This window comes from Larus michahellis, chromosome 1, assembly GCF_964199755.1.
Source record: "Larus michahellis chromosome 1, bLarMic1.1, whole genome shotgun sequence".
In the NCBI taxonomy this organism is placed as follows: domain Eukaryota; kingdom Metazoa; phylum Chordata; class Aves; order Charadriiformes; family Laridae; genus Larus; species Larus michahellis.
Genome location: NC_133896.1, coordinates 185,902,380 through 185,926,044, shown reverse-complemented (window position 1 = coordinate 185,926,044; position 23,665 = coordinate 185,902,380).

Below are 23,665 nucleotides of genomic sequence, written 5' to 3'. Positions count from 1 at the left end.
ATTTAAGAAGACAAAATGGTGAAAGTTTTCCACTAAAGTATTCTTTCTTCTCCACGCCATTGTTATTCCTACTTTAATTTAAGTGTAAAAGGTTACATAAATAAGTCCTGGAAGTCTAGCAAGGAAGTCATAAAATGACAGAATCAGTTTGCATTTTAAGAAATAAATCATGATGTAGGTTGGTATTAACAGTGTTACCACAGGTTTTGAGAAGCTGCTAATATCTAGTAATAGTTTTTCACACATTTTTCAATAAATAGTCATAATTAATATTGAGGTTGTAAGTCTCAGCCCGAAGGATCTCAAAGCAAAAAAATCCCAAAACAAACAAACAAAAAAAACCCAGAAAAACAAACCAAACAAACAAAAAAAAAACCCAAACAACAAAAACATAAGCCAGAAGATCCTCAATAAGCAGGCATATGACATATAAGATGCTATTTCTTCCTGAAGAAATAAAGTGTTTATAGATATAACAGCAGAAATCCCAACGGCTATGAAAAGTGTTGTGAGCTTTTCAGACTTGCTTACTTATAGCAGACAATATCTTTCTTATCACATATTTGGACTAGGACTTCTGCCATACGCCTATATTGGAATAGCTTATTTGCCATTAGAGGATTAAAGACAGAGATTTCTGTTCTTGTGGTATTTGGCACTAACAGTACGTGTGGCATTTAGGTATTCTAAATGTTAGCTCCGGTGCAGCAAGATGATGGACATCTCTTCTTAACGTGGCTCAAACTTTCTAGGAGACAATAGTTTAATTTCAATGAACTCATTGTTCATCCTTAAGCTAAGAATTTTGCCATAATTCACAACCACTTTTAGACATAAGCCAGGGTTTAAATAATGAAAAGTCAAAAGAAAAACATGATCTGTTAGTAGCAACAAAATGAATTTGCCATCTCTGTGAAAATTAAGAAAAACTGCAAATTGCTTTCTGGTCTATTCAACAAACTCATTATAATCAACCATACTACTCACTTCTGGCAGGCAGCAAGGATGTCTAACAAAATATTATGCCACACACAGACAGAACTTTCATAGAAACCCAACAGAGAGAAGGGAGAGTGAAAGGACATCACTGATAGTTGTCAGGACTACTGGTTCTTCCATAAGACTGGAGAACAAAGAAGAGGCAAGAAGCATTTTTGCTATCAGATACTCAATTAACAATTCTAGCAAAGAGCAATTCTCATTCGCGTCATCTGCTTCTGCTGTGAGAATGGCTCTGAGACTGCAGCCATGGGGAGGCATGTTTTGATCAAGTCCGCTGCTTTCCCTTTCAAAGCGAATGAGATAATGTGGCTGTGGAACAGCACCTTTTAATCAGATCAGCAGGATTCCATTGAAATGAAGTACAATGCAGCTGCAAGTTAGTATTTCCCTAAAACAGGTGTACTCTTCTCCCTTTGAAATTGTGAACACAGCCCTCGGCCCTGTATCCCAAACCAGGCTTCAGCAGAACTGTGCTCAGCATTGCCTTATATTTTTTGCCCTTTTGTCACATTTTCTTTTTGTGCAAAGGAGATTTATATATGTGCCAAGAATACCTTTAACTAGCATAAGTCAAATGAGCTTTAGATATTTTTTTGTAAAAGGGGAAAGCGGGTTGGAAGTTAAATCAATTCCTTGCCTCATTTGCCCTTATAGTTAGCTTCACCTTATGCCTGAACTTAAAAGAAAAAAATGGCAGAGGACTGTGTTATCAAGTAGAAGGTGATCAGAAGTAGATATTTTGGGGAAAAAAAGTACTGATGGACTCATGTTAACCCCTGCACAAGCCTATACTCTCTGTTGCTAGTTAGTAAATGCTGTACTGTTACCTGTGTTCCTCCCCTCCCTTTCATGTACACCACATAACAGATTAATTAGATGTAGCTGATGCAGTTGTGGACAGTATAATGATCACAGAGTGTAGCACACATCTTCTGGAAGTCTGCCTAGGAATAAGAAAGTAATAGTTACTGAGAGAAAACAGAGAAAAATCCAGTAGATGTTTATCAGGTGGAACATAACGAGGAAAAAGAGGAAGGGTGGCCACACTACCTGTCTTAGTCTCTTTTAGAGATTATTTTTGAGATTCCCTTTTAGGGAATGGAAACAGGATGGACTTTTCATATATTACAGGGCTAAACTTAGGTGACGTGAATACCTCTTGTGTTGATTTGTCTTGTTCAGGGAAGTTTCACATGATGCATCTCTCTGTGTGTGCAGAGGGTGACTTACTGCAGAGCCGGTGATTTCTGCAGTCCCTCAAGTATGAAACACAAGACTAGGCAGCAGCAACACAGGCTGAGGCTTGGGACTGCAGAATAAAAGGAGTGGGAACCAGTGTGTACCATTTCCGTTGGCGTACAAAGGGCAGATCGATAATTTCTCATCTTTGTAGAATGACAAACAACTTGCAACAGTCGTGCCTGAGTTTCACACCCCTGGCAGCAGAAAATAGTTCTTTACCTAAGAAATTTAACAGCATGAGAGTTTTATCTTGAGAGCTATAAACTCCAGTTGTGCTTCCACTTAAATTTATGGCCGAAAGTTTAGAGACTAATAGAATGGAAAACATGAGTGTCTCAAACTTAAATTAGAGAGCTGGCCTTCGCAGCTGGGAGTTCAGAAAAATCTCTATTCAACAAGCACAGCGATGACATATAACATAATCTTGTACTGGGTACTCATCATCTCATTAAATAGAAACTTAAAATGAGCAAGCTATTGCAAAAAAGTAAGGAAATATGTCAGTAGTGTGCATTCATTGTAATATGTTTTTTCAATTCCTCACTGAGATTATTGAAAAACAGGAAAGTAGAACCCACTCATAGAAAGCATAATGGTTGTTTCCTACTTTCTTTATCACTCCCAGGTGAAGGAACACCGGAGGTGGACATTAGTGAGATCTTCTTGAGAAATAGGTGGATTATAAAATCTTTGGAGCCAGGAAAGCTGACACATTCACTACTGCCCATAAAACTGGGGTTTCAGTTAAATGGAAGGATCTGTTGAACACATTTTATTAAAAGGAGCAAGGAGGGATGGGAGTGGGAGTGTATTAAAAATTAAATAAATGGTCTCTAGTGAAAATGCAGAGCTTGGGACTTTCTTATGGGAGTGTAAGAGCTTAGAAACTTGTATTAGATAGTGGTTGCTTCAGCCCACACTTGAGATACCAGCTCAATATACCCACAACAGGCCCACAGGTAATAGCTGTCAGTTTTAAAGCTCTGTTTGCCTTGAAGCAGGGTTTAGAAAAGAATACTTATTTCTTATGAAACTTGTATTGGAATTTTGTACGTTAAATTAACATTATTCCTCGGGGATTTTTAATTTAAAATCTTACATCCTCTGTATTTTTTATTTTTTATTAGACTCCTGGTTTACTTTGCTTTCACTGCACCTCTGAGGCTCAAATGCTATGACTGTTATTTGAAGCTTCTCCCCCAGTGTAAAAGATTTTATGGCACAAGAGTAAGAAATAAGTAGAAATTCAAAATTAAAAATATTTAGCAGAAGATATCTAAAAGATAACAGATGGGAAGAAAATAGGTAAAACTAAATGTAAAAAAATATGAGGCTCCACATCAGCCTTATTCCTGAAAAGGAAGAATAAGTTTGGTTAAAGAAAGGAACTACTTATAATAAAACAAGAAGATTTATCCAATTGATCTTCATTCAAAAGTTTCAGCTAGTAATTCTAGTCTCTTACAGTTAATGGGAAGAAACAGGCAACTCTGAGGGCAATACATCTAGCATATTTTAAATGCATATCTCAAGATGAAATGAATTGTCATGTTCATGTGCAGGTTTTTCTTAATCAATTATAAAGGAAGTCTGGGGGCTAGCTCAGATTAAGTGTGTAATTTTAAGTGCCCACATTAGGACAGACAAATTGTGTGCAAGCCATTCAAATATATGTTAATGTCAAAATGAAGTGGAATATTTAGCAGAAGACACTTTCAGAATAAGCTTTAGAGACTCATTGACTATACTGGGCAGATATCTAGACTAAAACACATTGACTCTGAGAATCTGATTCAAAATCTACTGTAATCAGTGAAAAGATCTGAAATAACACTGGCTTTAAGTAAATGACAAATAAAACTCTTATCTATTTCAAAAGACATTTAGAAACGTCCTTTTAACTCCCAGAAGAAATTAGTGCTGATTCCTACTAGACTTCTTCCTTGTCTAAAGACTTGTATTTCTAGCCTTTTCTTCCCTTCTCCTCCCCACTCACAGACAGATTGTCTTACATTCACTCTTAGTCTCCTGCTTTATACATTTTGGCTGTTCCCACTCAACCACATCATACCCTGTTTTCTTATCCCTTCTTTTCTTCTTCATTTGTTGTTTAAAAGTAGTATTTTGCTTCTGCTCCTAAATTATTTTTTTGTTTTATTTACTAGTTTCCAAGTCAATTTAGGGGAAGACAAATAATTTTTGCTTGGATTTATTCCAACAGTTCCATCATCTCTTAATCACATAATTCCACTAAGGCCTTTATCTCACTTTTTTATCTATGCAGTAAACAGCTTTCACGTAGATGCACACTCCATGCAGGCACAGATAGTTTTTAAATTCCATCACTCATGCAGTCACTAGGTTTTTCACTTTAAATACGAAAACAACAGAAATTTCAAGCCTGTCTTTAAAAGCAAGCTACTTTCAAGACTTATTTTAGTACTCCAAAGCTAACTTCATTGCATCCAAAGACCCTTTGCAGTTCAGTTTGAGGACAGACTACCTGCACACAGAAGCATAGACACACACAGTCGTGCACCTTTTCCTCCCTCCGGAAAACAAGCCTGCAGTGTAATGGGACCAAGTGGGCAAAGAAATCATGGCATGTAATTTATTTCTAGGTGAGAGTCCAAAAGATGGGCAAACATAAGTCTATTAGCTGCACTGCAACAAATCATCTGCTCACTGCAGTACAACAAGGGAGCTTTTCAAATACCTACTACTGCTTTATATATTTCCATAGGAATTCCAGGAAACACAAAGCAGCCAATTTCCAATAAAATTCTACTTCCCACCCTCTCCCTCTCCACTTTTTCTGCACAATTTCTTTTCTTGAAAAGAAAAAGCTGTTAAAGCTGGCAAACATGCTTTTCCTGTTATTTTTTTTCAATAGACTGAATTAATTTTGTGATAACAGAGTGCACAATAAAGATCCTTCCTACAGACATGCTCTAGCATATCTGATCTTTTTGTACCTAATGGATTGGTCCCAGTACTCTAACACATGGGGACCAAAGGGCAGATCCCCCAGCATGCCACAGTTCCACATAGTGATTACATAAAATGGGCAAGATATATCCATAGAAGCTTATTTTGAATTATTGGTTAATAGATTTTAAGAATGTGTATAAGAAATGTAGATTTTCAAAAGCAAATGTAGCGCTTAATAAAGTGACAATTTACTGCCCTGTGATGTCCTCTCTTTATACACATAAAACCACAGCACTCAAAAATCAGATGAAATTAAGCTTACCATAAAGATAACAGTTCAACATTTGAGTGTAGCTATCCTAGATGACTTGGCTGAGATTTCCAAAAGATATGTCAAATAGCAATAGCTGTAATGTTTCTTTTCATGAGTCAACAGCCATATATCACCAAGCTTGTTTCACATAGACCAAAGCAATTCACTTCCCTCTGAGGTCTGGTTTGAAACAGTCTTCTAGAAAAGAAGGATCCTGTAGCCCATTGTGATACTGCTGAACCCACGGACATTCAGTCAAGAAATTTTGCATTGAATTGTTAGATCTAGCCAAGAACAGTTACCCACTGAGACAGAACATGAATAACTCTTATTGTTTTGATGGTCTTGACACTGTTTCATATTTTCTGTCTTGACTGAGTAGTGATTACAAGGTCCCCATGAAGTTATAAAATATGGTACATACAGTAGGTTTAGTTTATCCAAAGAAACATTACTATTCTTATTTTTTTATATAATTACAGTTCTATTCAGAGAAACAAATTTCACCATCTTCTGATAGAGGCTCTGTAATTAGTTTAATATCTCATACCTATTAAACTAGGGAAATATATGGAAGCCTCCCTCTTCATGGGTGAATAGGTGAACATAAATAAGAACATTCTCCTCATTTATCTTCGTGTGAATCTCCCAAGAGATCAGAGTTCCCAATTCCTCAGTTTGCAGCTCCAAACTCAGCACTAATGTCTGAATCATGGACATATTTGTATAAAACGCTTTGCAATGGCTTGCATGCTTTATCTTTGAACATATGGTTAATACGCCTTTGGACCTTGAGTTCCAGAGCAGGATGATTTTTTAATTTATTTATTTAGTAGCTCAAAAAAACATTCAAAGGGCAAGTCTACGCTTATCACAGGTGGGCAGTTTGTAGAGATTGACGTGATCCTAAGGCTTTCAATTCTCAAATTTACTTTGTGCTAGCCACAGGTGTATAAGAACTGCAATTTGTGTAAACCCCAAGAGAACTAATTATGTGTTAAGAAGAATGCACATTTTACTGTGTAGCATACAACACAGAAAAATTACTATGCATCAGGCTTTTGAGAGACAGAAGAACTTTAGGCAGGTAATAGGCATAGTTGTGCATGGGTTTGTTCTAAAGTGAAGTCCCTTGAAGGCTTATCAAAACTAATGTAGATTTGGTGGGGGTTTTTTTATTTCAAAATATCTTCTTAATATTTTAGAGTTTTGCCTCTGAAAATGGTCTGATTCCAACTACCATATGAAGGTCTTCTATAAAATCTCAAGCTTCAACAGATGATTATTTTTGTTCCTTTTACTAGCTATTTTAGGCCAAGGTTAATTTTACAAGAAGTCAACAGCTCTTCACTGCAAAGCCAGTGTCCAATAACACTAAGAGAGACAAACTGGATATTTGGAATATCTTCATGTACAAAATTAGTACAAAATGTCATATTACAGTAACAAATGAGAGGAAAACTTGAATTGCACATTGTCCATAGTCATGTGATCATTACTGCTATAAAATTTATAAGAATAATTTAAATGTATGACAACTATGGCTTCAGGAACCAGTATTGCATAACACTGAATTTTTTAAGCAGTTGTCTTCTGTTGTTTTTTTGCTTTTGCATTGACATGTGTGTAAAGGTATATTTTTTACTCGCATGGAAGATCTGAATTACAGATCTTAGAAAGATTTGGCTGCTTTCACAAAAAGTTTGTGAAAGATGTGGAGATGGCAGTAGCAGCACAGGTTGGATGCAAAAATGCATAATATGGTCTACGGTAGAGGAGCTACATGCAGCAAAAAACTACATCAATTTAAAAATAACCTGTTTGTCAGAAAATGTTTTTGTGGAAACTGATTCAGAACAAGAGTGGTTTTTCCTTATCTTACCTACTCTCCACAAGAACATTTGACTGCAGCATGGTCAGGTAGTTCATCTTGGATGTTAAAAACAACATCCTTGAGTCAGAGGTTAATGTGTCGTGAGAGCAGACGCAAACCTGGATCTGCTATACAGAAGGAAAATGGTCTATAGTTTTGGAAATGTACACTAGGAAGGAGCAAGGAAGGAATGATCCAATCTAGTTCTTGGGGTTGCAGAAATGCTGAAAGATTTTCATGTCATTCAAACATGCTCTTGAAATTCCTGTTTCCTGTCTGAAAGGCTACAGTGGCTTTCTCATTCTAGCATATAAATGCCTATGGTAATCACAAGTCCATGATCTGAGCTCAAGGCCTTCCACAGAATACCATCCTCAGATGGCCTAGATAGATAATTTCCTGGAAATGCAAGGTTTAGCTGACAGTGTGTTTTCTTTGTCTGTATATTTTTAGTGAAGATGTGCTATAGGTTCATTTATTAACTGATCTAACTCAGATTTTCTTGCTAGTAAGTTTTGGGTGTACTGAGGAACATTGAATACTAACATGCAGCCTATATAAGTAGCCTTACTTGTAGTTGCTGTTGAATGGAAATTGATCATTCTGATGCTTGTCATAAGATCAGGAGCTGAAGCCCTGAGAGTTCATTTTGGAAGGTACTCTGATTAGAAGATTGACATTAAGACCAACAGTATCTGGCTGTACAGAAGAGCTGATGATTTTGTAGCTGATGATGCTGGGGACTAACTTAAAATACAAGGCGTTTAACACAGACATATCTTTACCACCTAAAAACATCCATTCAGAAACCTGGGTAAATTAAATACTTCCTTTCACATGCCATTACCAGTCTATCCTTCTCCTGAAAATACTGAGTTTATGTGCAAAACAGAAAACTTTCCTAGGAGTAAAAGAAAGTGGGTAGTGCATTCAAATGATATGACAATAATTTCCCTGGCCATTTTTTGGGCCATAGCTCTTTATTGCATTTTACGTACCTGTCAGGATGGGTGTATAAAGAACAAATGTACCTGTGGCTCATCACAGCCCTGCTCTCTCTCTTCTGGAACACTCCACTCACAATTTGTCATCAGTCTGTGACTCTGTGAAGTCCTAGTGTTTGGAAATGGTGTAATTGAAAAGGTCCCAGACCTTGTATGGAAACATGGACCATCACCTTTGTGCAGCTCCATCTGGAAGGCATGCCTCTATCTCTACCACCATTCCTAGTAGGCTATTTCCTCTCGACAAATGTTTTCTTCAGATGTTCAAGGTTCAAATTCAGCTACACTTGTAGCTAGGGCTACAAGAGCCTTAGGGACACTTATTTCAACAATTTCCTGGAGTTCACTTTACTCTGCATTAAAGAAGCAAAATGTAAGATCCTTTAATTCAGTCCCAGGTATGAACACTGCCCCTGCAAGGCAGGAAACCATTTTCTCTGCCACAAAGTCAGCCATGCAGCCATCAGGAGTTTTCATCACCAAGAAATTTTCAAGCCTCTGCAAGAGTTCATTGCCTTTTTTTCTGAGAGTAGGGATAACAACATTTTATTGCTTTCTTCTTTTCAATATATATGTAGTTATTAAACAAGTGCCCTCACCTGGGTTTATAAATATGTCTAATGAAGCTGATCTTTGACATGCCTGGTACCTAGTTCATCAGCAGATACCAGGAATGCCCTCCCCTGTGATTCTGCAATTTCTGCTCTCACCTTATTCCACTTACACAACACACATTCGAATCAGATCCTTGCTGTGTCAGTGCAATAAGCAAATGCCTTCAGAGAAAACCTAAAACATCTTCTGAATCTTTTGAGGATTAGAAAAACTAGTAAAATGACATTTTATTCGTGTTTAACCCCCATAAGTGATTTTGACCTTTCATGGTGGATTTGCTTAAGTGAGCCTGAGTCATATCTCAAGCTGTACATCGTTCTGCAGTTTCACAGTGCGAGGGTTGATGCAAACATTTTCTTCACCTTCAGTGCACACAGATTTTCATCTACAGTTTTTTACTCAAGTCCCAGGTTAAAACCAAAACAAATGTTTAAAACAAAAATACATAGATCTGAGTTACCCAGGATTCCTTATACCAAGCTGCCTATTTTGATACAAAATCAAACAGCTAAAAGGAACCTATAGCTGAATCGTTGAATATGTAGGCTAACCTCATGGTTTGGTCAGCATGATACTGTTCAAAACGCTGGTAGCGACATATTATAGGTATCATGGCAAAACACAAAAGTTCAGTTTATCAAAGCTAAAGCTGAGGTCACAATTGCTATCAAATAATTCTATTAGAAGAGTTTCACTTCTGTTTTCTGTTTATGAGTTAATTAAGAGTTATATCTAATTTTCTCTATATATCTTTAGGTAGTGACGTGACATACAGTTTCTAAGAATAATTACTTGTGAGCCATTTGTTGAGTACTTGAAATTCAAAACAGGAATCATATTGAATTGAAGTTATGTTGACACTGCTGTTTTTGCCTGATTGGAAATGTGAATTATGTTAGTGAACTCACTTTACATGACTATTCTCTTCTATTAGCTTAGTATTATCTATTTCCACAAAAAATCCTGCCAGAAAATGTCATACTTAGAGATAGTGAAGCCATGTTACAAAGGGAAAACACAGATACTGCTGAAGCCAATTTGCTTCTTAAAGCAGGTATGTGTGATTGTCTCAAAGTTTTTTTTTATTTTTTCAGCTTCAGTTTCTCCCATACTTCACACAATACTATTTACAGATTCAGGATTCCAAAAGCATCTGAAAATAAAAAGAGAAAAAGAGACAACCAACAGCAGAAACATTTTTTTCTAACACCTTGCATATCAACATTTCATTCCAACATTGTAAAATCATGATTCATATCTTGTGGTTAATTTGATACTTTTATATGTTTCTTCAGATTTCAGCTAATGTCTTCCCCTGTCAAGAAAGCAGGTGCTCAGCAAATAGACTCTTCTGAATGATGACTGGTATTAATTCCCACTCTGCATTCTTTCTGGGATCAAAAGATGGACTTCAGCCACTGTCTTCAGTTAAAGACTTCTAAATTTGGAAGGAGATCACACTTTTTACTGTAATATGAAGTTGATGACATTCATACTGTAATCCATTAGAGGCTGAGCTGAACCATCAAATTCATTTCGATTGTAATCCCAAGCACTTCAAATACAGTTCTCCATAAGGGAAATTTAAATACATTAAGTCAGTCAAGATCTGTAGCTCTTCATGTGTTGTTAAGAGATCTCAAAAAAAAAAACAACCTGAAGAAATTATTAGAGAGAACATATGACATTTTTGCCAGGTAAAAATTAATTTGAATAACTGGTTGAAATGCGTTACAGCTGTTTTGTAAGCTTTCATAGTCCTTCACCTTACACAACCAAAAATAAAAAATCAGCTTCTTTTTTATTGTTTGGTCCTATTGATATTTTTTTTTTCTACAAACATGCAGGCTCTTGGTTAACATTTTACATTAGTATCCCTAATTACACTGTTCTGATCAGCTTGTAATTATTCTATGTATAAATGCAAATAAGATTTTCTGACATTTAACTTTGTGCACTAGTGAAGTAAAAGCAGCTATTTATTTACAATAGCATGGCACACATTATGCCAGGAAATCTAAATCACACTCAAGTTCAAATGTTAAAAGTGGATTAGAAATATTCATTAAATGTACAGGAATGGAGGGTAAATTGAAGGTGGTACTGTATACTCCTTCAACAGGAAATGCAGGAAATAGTGCTTAATGACTGTGAGACAATCATTTAGACATAATTTAAATGTCCACACTTAAGATCTCCCAAGGCGTAAGAACCTGAATGGTTAATAGGGCGATTATTATTAAGAGTTTGCTATTATGAGTGCTAGAGGTTCATTTAGAACATGTGAAGGTCATTGAAATTCAGAACTACATATACTTGTTAAGATAGGGGTTTTTTCACTATACCATATTTAAGAGTATTTTTATCCTACTCCTGAACGGCTACCATTGCAAGATTTATGATCTGGAAGTTTCAGGATTCTCAAAGCCATCTACAGTAAAAACAGAGTTTAACCATAAATCACCTGTAGGTCAGCAGCATGTTTGTGTTCATGTTTTCCTTGTTTCTTTGGATGTTAACAGAAAAGAGTTTTTAAGGATATTTTAAGAGTTTTTAAGGATTTTTTTTTCATTTTCCACACCTTTTTTGTCATTCTAATTTGTTTAAGTCTAGCTGCCCCCTTTCCATTCACCAACTCACAATTCCACTGAAATCAAGGGTCGTAATCCTGACAGACTAATTTCTCTCAACTCTATTCTTACTGCAAAAACAAACAAACAAACAAAAAACAGTGCAAACAAGAACCTTCCTGATGATTTAATATGTGTGAAAAATGAGAGCATTTTTCTAGCCTGTCTGGAGTGGATGCTCAAGATGAAGCAGACACGCGCAAAGGGAGTGAGTCACTGCATTGTGTGAGATCTTGTATGTTAATTTTCTTCCTTCATATACCAGGAATTTGACTGATAAGTTAGCTCCAGTGACACCAGGTACTCCAAAAAGAAGAAAAGTACATCTAATTCCTCCTTTCTGCTCTCATCTTTACAATGAGAAGAAGAAGAGAGCATGTATTAGAATTTAGTTCAAAAGTAGTCGCTACAGCCCTCATGTCCCTGAGTTCAACAAAGGCTCCCAGAACTCTTAGTTCAATAGAAATTTACACAAATAAAGTAGTTCATTCACATTTCAAACTGGACAACAGTCTTTAATGTATAACTCCCTAAGGAGGTTCCCCTTTTGCAGTCTCCCAGCCTCCATGGCACCATGAAACTTTTCATGCCTTAAGATCATTATTTCTTTTACATGGTTCTTTAGAGCTAACTGTGTCTGTAGGTTTTTCACAAAGTATTGAGCTGAGCAGCAGAGAGAAGCAGCAGCATTCGTGTCTATACTAATTAATTTAAAGAATCCACAGAACTTTCCCCTACTCTGGAATTCAGTCATCTTTTCCATTGAGTTTGAGAATGTCCCTTGAACAGTGTAGCCTGGGACATTTATGCTAGGTCCATATTTGGAAGTTAGCAGAGACCTGGGATTATTCTCAAAAAGCAGTTTGGCCATAGTCACCCTGTTTTAGAAAGTAAGAGCTTAACAGTTTGCTCTCAAGCATTCCCAAGGCAGTTATCCTTGTTTCCAGAGAACAGTCAAACACAGCTTTAATTTGGAGATACAGCTCTTCTTGGGCTGTGACACTCAGGGCCAGATGAAAAGAGGGGTTACATCTTCACAAGGAGCAATGTGGTACACTGAGTTTGGGAAAGATTATGGAGTATATGGAGAACCCTGTGTCAGCCTGTGACAGCCAAATATGGTCCATCAAATATGATTATGGTTCCCAAGAAGAGCAGAGAGAAAGCATTCCACAAAGTTTTGAAAATGGCAGAAAGGGGTTTCTTGGGATGTTGTCTTTAAGGAAAAAGTGGAAGAAGATCAGCCTTATAACTGTCTTCAACTTGGCAGTTCCACCTCTTATGAATTAGCAGTAATTCTTTCTATGTACATAATTTATTTGTTTGTTTCTTTTTAATCTCTCCGAATGTAAGACAGTCTAAATGGCACTATTAATTACAGCATTAGGTGACTCTCTCTCTCATTCTCATAACTGTTGTTTCAGTGATATAACTTAAATTATGAACTTTATTACCTTAATATTTCTCATTTAGCAGAGACTGCTATACAAACGTACAAGCTAGGGAAGGCAGAAACAAATCACGCCAAAGAATTTTTCTAAGATCTTTTCCCAAAAAGATCTTTCTAAGATCTTTTCTAAGATCTAAGGTCTTTTCCCAAGACTGATTTTTTTTCTGTTTTTTTTTTTCCCAAAAAACCTAAACGAATTAGTTGAAAGCGCTGCATATCTACATGAGACTTTCCCAGCTTCAGTATTTAACAGGAAAACAAAAACAGTCCTGCACAGAAAAGTATCAAGAGTTACCAATTATGTAACTGTTTTTGGAAGGCAAGAATCTGGTACATTTTGTCATGGTTAGGTGTCATTTTAGGGCCAGACTTTTCAATTGCAATATGTATTTTCAAGGTACTTGGAATCCACATACCCTGCCTATAGTGTTAACCAGCAGCATGAGGAACATTAGAGGGGCAATCCAAAAATTCACTGACTGAGCGAGTCCCTGACCAAAGGAAATATTGGAGGCCAGGACAAGGGTAGGATCTGAGATCCCACTTCCTCCTGTAAGTGACTTTCGGGTTCTAAGGCCCAGAAGCCTCTTCAGAAATTTTCACATAGTGACTGGAGCAAAAGAATAACCTGGTGGCCTACTAAGAGTGCCTGTTTATGAAATGACACTGTCTTTGAATTATATATCCTGCCTCAGGGATTTTTTTTTATTGCTTTTATATTCAAAAATAAATTTATAAAACACCTTAACATTGTTGGTAGCTGAGGGCAAAACCCAGGACTTTAAGGCTGGGTTTTAAGGGTTTGAGGCTTTAAGGCTTTTCTTTCTCATGACTCTCGTAATTTTTTTACTTTTCCTATCTAGTGCAATAAATCTTTTGAAATGTCTTTGCATTTTGCAGAGTGGCATTATTTTATTGCTTTTACCTGTTCCTTTTACCAGAACTCTCTGTTGTATGCTATCGTATGTTTGCTACTGAGGAAACTTCCCAGGTGGTTGTAGTATACAGTTTTATAGCCATTCTGGCTGAAAAAAATTTTAATCCATTACATGACAGATGGGAGCAACCACCACAATTATGTTTTCCTTGCTTTTAAAGAACTAGTGTCTGCTAAATTTCTGTGGGAAGTCCATAGCTGTTGGTGCATGGTAGTTATGTCTGGGACTTCTTTCCAGATTTCATCCCTCAGTCAAAAGATCACAAAGGATAGAGCCAGTTTGACTAAATACAAGCTCCTTATGCTATCTGAGATGCACACTACCAGCATGTATACCAAAGAATTCTAGTGAGCCACATCTGTCTGCACATAGGATTCATTTGGTCAAAGAAAGATGTCTACGTCTTAGTTGACCTCCAAAAGTTCCCTTATATAGCCTCTTGGAAGAAATGGGCGCTTCTGAAGTCTAATTCATGACACTGTAAGGTACACATCTAGATCAGCTTAATAGATGAGTTTAAACAAATCCTGACAGTGGGTTTGGTTTGTTGGTTTTTTTTTTGTTTTTTTTTTTTTCTCTCCCAATTTATGTTTAAGAAGCCATGTATCACAGGCTTCCCTGTGCATCTCTGTAGAGTGCATGCCCACGTCTGTAAAGGGGACAGACTCCAGTCCTGGATCCTGGAGCTGTTTCTTCATCAGGAGGATGCCAAGTGCCCAGGCTTGGGAGTGTGCAGAAGAAGGAGGGATCCAGCATTTTACAAAGTCAAGCTTAGAGGAACCTGCACAATTCAGGCAGCAACTGACCCAGGTGGTTTCTGACAGTTTGAGTTAGGCGACCTTGAGTTATCTAACTCTTGTTCTAGATACATGAGTCTTTCGCTGGACATAACCTGTATATGCTCCCACAAAACCTCATCACAGAATCCATAAAGACGGTCTTTAAGTGCTAGACAAGATACCACTGATTTCATCTACCGCAAGACAACATATTTTTGTGGAGGCTCTCTTACATCTTTGGTTAAAGGTGTCCTGCTGTTCATTTGCAAGAGGATCTGAATTACCCTCCTCTCCAAACAACAATGAAGAAAGGAGGCTTTAGGAGTTCCCAACTCAGTACTCGCTTTTAAATTTATTATTTTCAGACCATGGAACCAGCAGATGTTGGCTGCTTTGTCAGAGATATTACAGGAAATCATGCAAAATTATAAAAGTTCTAAGTGGTTTTACTGAAAGGAATAAATATATAATTAGAGTGTTATTAAAATTCAGATGTACCGATTTTTTATTTCACAGCTATTATGACCTAACTGTTTCTGGTTTACTTAGAGATACTTGAGTTCACAGGCCATTGACCGAATGGCCTGCAACAGCCACTCAGAAATCATTATGCTCTTTTATGTTCAACTGGTTTACACATAAAGACATTAAGACACATTTGGAAGAGGAATGGGGCCAGCTAGGGCCAGCAAAGATGGCTGAGATGTATGGCAGAATTTACATGTAATAAAAACATGCAAAAATGTTGAATTATTTAGTCAGGAAAAGAGAAATATTGAAAGGGACCTGAATCAGGTTATTGATACAATATAAACATACAGGGAAAAAAAAAAAGGAAAAAAAGAGTTACTGTTATCTGGACTGTACCACAGTATATTGAAAGAACAAAACATCATAAAATGAAATAAAAGGAAGACAAATACGCAGTGTTTTATAAAAGACACCAAATAGTCTCCGCAAACAGAGTTAGTACTTCAGAAAATCATGAGAGAATGTATTTCAACCAGGTCTTAAAAAAAAAAAAAGATGGATAATTTTATACCCACTAATAACATTTGTAACTATGGTAGCTAAGATAACGATAAGGCTAATCAGATCTCTTGTTGTAGGGTATACTCTGATACCATGCTGCAGCCAGGAAGGAATTATTTGTATCCTGTGTAAACTGTAATTTAATGCAGCTGGTTACATGTCCTATGGAGGAAGTTTCTGCTCAAACATTAGGTGAAGGCGGTACTAGAATCACTCCTCTGCACAGTGACTGTGATTTGGAATAACCAGTCTTAGCAGTGACATCTAAATTTAGTTATGGGTGAGAGTGTTAAACACATTAGTGAGAATAACAGCGTAGATTATTTTCCTTGAAAAATGCACTATTTTATGTATAAAATTGTTAAAAGAGAAATTGTTTTAATTTTAATTTGCTTGACTTTTATGTCTTAAATTTAGACTTTTACATAAAATTTGTAGAAACAGTAAAATGCAAAGTAGCTATGAAGAAGCTGCATAAAACAGGAAAGATTTCAGGCCTATGCACATTTTTTACCTTACACCTATTGTAAAACCATGTTTTCCTGGGATTTCTTATAAATATGGTGACAGCAATAGCAGCATAAAAAATCCTATGTTCATAACATGTGCAAAAATCTAGAAACTGGGCTGATGCTGAAAGGTTAGATTTCTATACACTTTTTCTTTGATTAAATTATGTTGTAAGGCAGATTCCAGAAATCCAGTTAATTTATTCTTTTAATTGAGGTACTCTTTCAAGTTGTCTAACTTATAGCCATTCTTGTTAATTAGTTTTGCTTTTTCTCTCACTACTGAGAAATAAGTTATTTTTACCACCTACAGGGTAGAAAAGAAAAACACCGATACCTATTTTTTGCAATTTTGTAAAATTCAGTATCGCAGGCTGTACACATACAATCATTCAGAAAATGCTTAGTACCTTTCTCTGGTAGATATAAGCCTGGTATTGACATGCTATTGGACTGCAGAATAACAAAAGGAAGCATTTTGTCAAAAGCTTTCCAGAAAAATGTGAGAGTGTCCCTTTTTTTATAAATGGAGAAACTGAAGCACAGGGTGATGAAATGACTTGCCAAGGTAACTGGACAGACCGATGGCAGGAACATCCCTAGAGGTCAGAACTCGCGAGTCCTGCTCCCCTGGGATACGCACTTAAAAAGTCTTTGCTCAGCAGATAAAGTTGTCAGACAATTGGTACTATCAAACATGTAATTTTAACCATGTGTTGTGAGTAAAGATTTGTAAATAAACATGTTATCTTCATTGCATTGTACTTCAATAACTACAGGGTTACACAGGAATGGGTATAATTATCAGGGAAGAAAAGTTAAAATTAGGTCCCTAGACGCAGTTCTATGGTCTATAAAGAAGGTGAAGGTCGAACAGGTAACTATATAAGAGTCTTTGCTTTGCAAAGTATATGTCAGTAGTTACTACACTTGTAAATATTCTGTGTCGCTTAGGCAAAATATGTGGAAAACATAGTGAGTCAAACAGGGACTTCTCCTTTGCAAGGAGAAACATGAGGAAAAGAATATATGTGCAAAACATACCGTTTTTTTCTGAATACCTCCATAAATATGGATCTATTTAAAACCATGGGGAGAAAGCTTAGCCCAGACCAGCTTCAGCTCAGACTTATATGCCATGTACTAAGCATCTTGGGATGAAAATGTTCCTGTGGAAGAAGCTGCTCTGTCTCAGCAATAAGGCTCTTAGCTACAAAAAATTTTCTATTTTCTCCTTGGGGCCAGGGGCGGCGGGGGGGAGTTCTGTTTCTTTCATACACACACTCAAATTATTTGGCAATAGACATGAAAATAGGTGGAGTTGAGTTAACGCAGCTTACACTTTGTGTGATTAATGATCACAGTGGGATTGCAGTGTGACCTAATGTGACTTTATGATCATCTCCATAGCAAACAAATATAACATCACAAGCATACATAGCCAGAACAGGGGAAAAGCAGAAGCAGTCCAATCTATCAAAATCTAAATTCACTACTTATATAAGAATAGCATTGACATAAGGGGAAAAATGTCGTATAAAATTCTGAATGGATGAGGAGGTCCAGGAGCCTGAATAGAGGTGTTTGATGCTATTTCAGATACCCTAAAGTATTCTGCCTGACTTCCTGATGCCCCTCCAAAAGACGGGAGTCACAGTTAGGTCCTGCCAGCCTTGTGTGAACGTTTTGTACACTCTATGGCATCTAAAAAGACACCAGACACCCATGTTAGGCACCTGAATTGCTTCTCAGATTTCTCTGCAGCGCCCTGGAGAACAGGCAGTCAAAATATATGGAGCAAAAAAATCTATCTACATTTAATGTGGAGTTCAGTAAGTAAGGCTGCATCTAAATTGCTTGGTAAGTGTCTCTGTGGCAGGCTGGCAAGTCCTGGTCCCCTTATCATTCAAGTCAGAGACCTGTTAGGAGTGCAGAGTGGCGGCTTTCCAACCTGCACACCTGAGTTCCCTTTCCATAAAAGAAATTGTTCATTTTTTTTTTTTTTTTCAAAGGAATATATTACTAAATTTAAGCTCTTGCCAGGAAAGGTTTGGGCAAAATGCCTTTTTACTTCATACTAAGAATGTGGCAGCTGAAGTAGACTTCATAATCCAGGCCTATTTTTAAGAAAACTGTAGGAAAAAGGTGAGCAATAAGACTTGCCTGTGTGTAACATGCATGAAATTGGTATTCATTATACCAGAATGTCTGTTGCACAAAAAGACACTGATCTAATATGTGTCAGGCCATAATATAGAGAATGGAAGATTGCTTGCACTTTCCTCTTCATGGCTGCTTTCTCTCTACTTTCAATCAGATTTTCTGGCAGCAACTTAAGCAGCAATAAAAGTATAACACAAATTTCTCTTCATTTCAAACCGTTACAATAACAGATTAAAATTCCACACTTTGTCAGCAGTCAAATAAAGCACATAAACCTAGGTAGTGTGAAAAAATTGCAAGGTATGTGAACATTGGACTGAATAAAATATAAAATACATAATCTAAAAAAAGGTAATTCATCAGTTAACAGTAGCATGTGTCTTATGCAATCATTAATGTCAGGTTGTTTAGATAAACCACAAACTTCAACATATTTATCCTTATGCAATTCAAAAACAAATTAGAAATCACAGAAACTACATGAAGGCTATTATATATTGCTAGCAAAGGTTAATTGATGGATTTACCCTATGATGCTAAAATATATCAATAAATAATAAATCAAAGAATAATGAATCCAATTCATATTGTAAGGTGCAACATTTATTCTAAATTTGCAGTGCAGTTAATCTTGAATCCCAACAGAAAACTGTGCTTCCTTTGCATGTCTTTGTTAATCAGTAAATCCAGATTTATGCTGATCAAAGCAATCAAAGAACATCAATCAGAAGTCCAGCAGAGTGCAACCATCAGTAAGATAGGTATACAAAAAACTATTGAATTACTTAAATGTCAATTACATTAAAAGTTGTCTTCCTATATGTTGATATTATACTGTTAAACTTTTTTCTTTGTTCCATATGCAAACATAAAACATCACAGGAAAAATATTTAAAAAAAAAAAAAGAAAAAAAGAAAAAGCACATGCTTAAAACTAAAGTCCTTCTAATTTACATTGAAATCCCCTGATGGTATACATATGATAAAGTGTAATCCTCTTCTTGATTTACAATCAATTTTTATGTTAACTTAGCAAAAAGATAAAACAATAATAATCATTGTACCCTATAAATCATACTGTTATTTTAAGCTTCTTTCTCTATGAAAGTCTCTGGCTTGTGGGCTGCAAAAAATTATGCATTATCTGAAAAACTTTATTCTTGGCATACTTGCATCCTTTCTTAGAGGACAGTTCCTGCTAAAGTAGCAGTTGAATGAATTTTCTGATCTCAGTAATAGGTCAAGCTGGAGAAAAACAATTCTGTTTTGCAAAACTTGAATATTTAATATGTTTATACTTTTACACTGGACTAAAACCTAGATATTTTTATTTTTTTCTTACAAAAAAAAAAGTGTCAAAATGCATGTTTTTAAAGGAGAAGTGATCAGTTCAGCTTTACCTCCTTGAGTTTCTCTTCAATGGATCAGTTTCTATCTCTTTCTCATAATTTTAGCTTAAATGACGGGAAAACTTGGAACTAAAAACCTCATTATAAACATTTCCCCAAAAGAACTTTTTCCCTAAAAATGTTATGGCTCGAATTAAAAAAATATTCTAAAAAAATACACCAAGCTGAAAATGTTCGGATTAGTATTTGCAGTACTGTCTTTTAAAACCAAATAAACCATGCAAACAGTAGGAAGGTTTTCAATGAAACCTTTAAGTAATTTATAGTTTCAAGTTCCAAAAAATGCTCACTCAAAAGTACCAAACATAAAATAACCAAATAATCACTTGGATACTAGAAGAGAAATTCCTTGTTACTTATCCACTGAAACCACTGATTTGGTGAATTTTTCAGTTCTTTTGGAAGTTCACAGTACCTGATCACTCAGTCTAAATAAAATTTAAGATTTAGTTCAGGACAATATTACATATCTCATTCTTCTCTTTTCCCCCAGGGATTAAAAACTTGAGACATACTGAGTAGTTTATCTACTTAAGTTCTTAAATATGATAGCAAGGAGGACTGACACAGAATGGGAAACAAGCTCTTCCAGTCTATTCCAACACCTTATGGCAACTTGCAAATACTCTGTTTCTTGGTGTTTACCCAGAGGTTTTGGACTAACTTCAGCAGTTTGCTTCTGACAACATAACATATGAATCCATTAATTTGCTTCTGAACTGAAATCAGCTATGGGTGATTCCTTCCTTAAGAAGGAAATATTTCCATGACATCAGTGTCCCAAAGTTCATTCAGAAAGGCAGCATTTTCAGGTTATCTAGTATTTATACATAAGACAAAATCTTTTTGAATTTCTTTTCTCATCATTCTTATCCAAACGTAGCAGAAGGATTCTTTTTTATCAAGATGCTTCCTGAGGTATTTATGCAGCAAGAGTTAATAAGCTATTTCTTGTTTTCTGCATACTGAAATTCTAAAGCATATATAATCATGGCTCAGCTTTTCCTTTGAAATTGCAGAAGCTTGTTTTTGTTTATGATCTGTCTCGAGTCTGTATAACAGACTGTCCAGGCCATACAACAGTTTGTTTCCCAGTCTGTTTAGATGATGTAGTGCTATCTGCAGTTGTTTGTTTATTTGTATTTCATCTTTAGGAGAATCTGGTATGCACCAGACAGCTTTGTCCTGATAAAACCATCTTATTAGAGCCTGGTATTCCTGTCTGAGTTTCTCCTTGTGCTTTCATTTTCTTTGTTGCATAGAAAACTAAAGTAAGCCTGGCCCAACCTTAAATTGCTTTAGTGTTATACATACAATGTTTCTTATTATTTACAAGCTTGTTATTTTAGAACATTGCTACGGAGAATATTTTTAGCATGTTTCCTCCAACCTCACACTTGCAATATATAAGGAGCTTTGTTTTATGTTTAAGAACAAATATTGTTCAACTGTTAGCAATGTTAATAATATTAATCAAGTTTATAAACATCTATCTTTCAAAAAATTTAAGGATAAAACAATAAACCATCCTTCTTTCAGGCTTATTTTAGATTCAATCTTTTCTTAATGTTTGTGCAATGACAGTATTTACATTGAAAACAAAAAAGGCTTAAAAAAACACTTTATCTAAAAAAGCCTCAAATGAAGTCCAAATGTTTCAGAAATTAAAGTATTATCCTACTAGTTTGTAAATTGCTTATCTAGAACTGGCGAAATCTAAGTACCCTGAGGTACTTAGACTTCAGCCTGATGAAGCAATAAAAAACATTGGTGCAGGACAGTTAAGTTTTCAGATTACTAAAAGGACAAACACAAAGCTTACCTATAAGTAGGATTAGCCGAAATATTATAGGGCTCTCATCATAATTTCAAACTCAGAAAACTGCTGGGACAGACCGTCTGTGGGTAAGGATACAAAAGACAGGAAGAGGCTACGTAACAGTCAACACATTTGTCAAGAACAAATCATGTCATTCCAAAGAAACTTCGCTCTGTAGTAAGGGATAAAAAGATTTGTTGTCATATACCATAACGTAAGTATGTATGTGACACTGACACACATCATGTTCTCCCTACAAAATGAGTGAAAATTCGTCTAGATCAAAATATTGTGAGTTGCATATGCAATTAGCTGAAGATCCATGCTGAAAAAGTAGGTATTGTGCTGCAGTGTTAAAATAGAAAGCCATGTCAAGTGGTGTTCCACAGAAATCTGTTCTAAAACTGGCACTATTTAATATTTTCACGAATTATCTGGACAGTGGAAGAGAGGCAACGTTTATTAAATTTACAGATGATACCAAACTCACAGCAGATGCAAGCACAGTAAACACAGGGTTAGAATTCAAAATGATTTACAAAAGGAGAAAATAGTATAAAGCAATTAGAGTGCAATTCAAAATGGGACAAGAGCAAAATATCACTTTAAATTAGATATAAATAACCACAAGTACAACATTGAAATCAATGAGTTAAACAGCAGTGCTGCTGAAAAATACTGAAGTGAGGGAGCTGGGCATGTTTAGCTTGGAGAAGAGGAGGCTGAGGGGAGACCTCATTGCCCTCTACAACTACCTGAAAGGAGGTTGGAGAGAGGTGGGTGTTGGCCTCTTCTCCCAAGTGAATAATGACAGGACCAGAGGAAATGGTCTGAAGTTGCGGCAGGGGAGGTTTAGGTTAGCTATTAGGAAGAATTACTTTATTGCAAGAGTGGTCAGGCACTGGAACAGCCTGCCCAGGGAGGTGGCTGAGTCACCATCCCTAGAGGTATTTAAGAATCGTCTAGATGTGGCACTTCAGGACATGCTCTAGTGGCAGAGATTGTAGGTTGTTTGGTTGGACTCGATGATCTTAAGGGTCCTTTCCAACCACGAAGATTCTATGATTCTGTGATTCTGTGGAGTACTGTGTGACTTAGTCACACACAGTGGGCATCTAGCACTGTTTGATATACCCTGTGGTGTTGTGCCTGCCCTCCAGCAGCTCTCCCAGAAAAGCACATCACAGTTGACCTTTTGTCGTACCTCGGGGTCACATCTGCATGTCTCAGGTATGCTAGGGCATCTCAAATGGCCCTTGGCACCTCTCTGTGTGGGTAACTGAACTGAGTCTTAAATAAATACAGCCAATGGAGCCCAGGGGGCTAATTTAACTCACCTGAAAGTAGGCTTATACACATTGTATAATGAATAGCTTTCCATGCTACATTGGGCTTGATTCAGTGACCTCCAGATGCCATTTCAGGAAAGCACAGGTTTCTCGCTGGTGGTGTGTCACACCTGGCAGTCCCATCTGGATCTTTCAGACATATTGGGTACCTCAGATGACATTAGGCACCTATGTGGGCAGCTAAATCAGGCGTTACATTTCCACCAGTGGCTATTGTGGATTCACATGGCCCTGTATATATTTAAATACAGCATTTTGGCTGTGTTTCAAAGACCATGCAGACGCGTTTAGACATTAGGCTTACACAGTCTGAGATGAATTCCATCCTGATCGGATGAAAAGACTCCATTTGGTTACCTCATCAGGACTGAGCTAATGTATAAGAAAAGAAGAATCTAGACAAATTTCTTATACAAAAATTTTTGAATCCCAAAATATAGGAAAGATTGCTAATGAAGGCTGATTTCCTTGTCTGTGTGGCAAGGACAATAAGTACTGCTTCCAAAGTGGAAAGTTAGATTTAGTTTGGTACAAGTAAAAACTTTTGATCTCTACCAATGGTGAAGATTTTCTTGGAATATTGTGGAATTTCTATCAGTGGAAATTT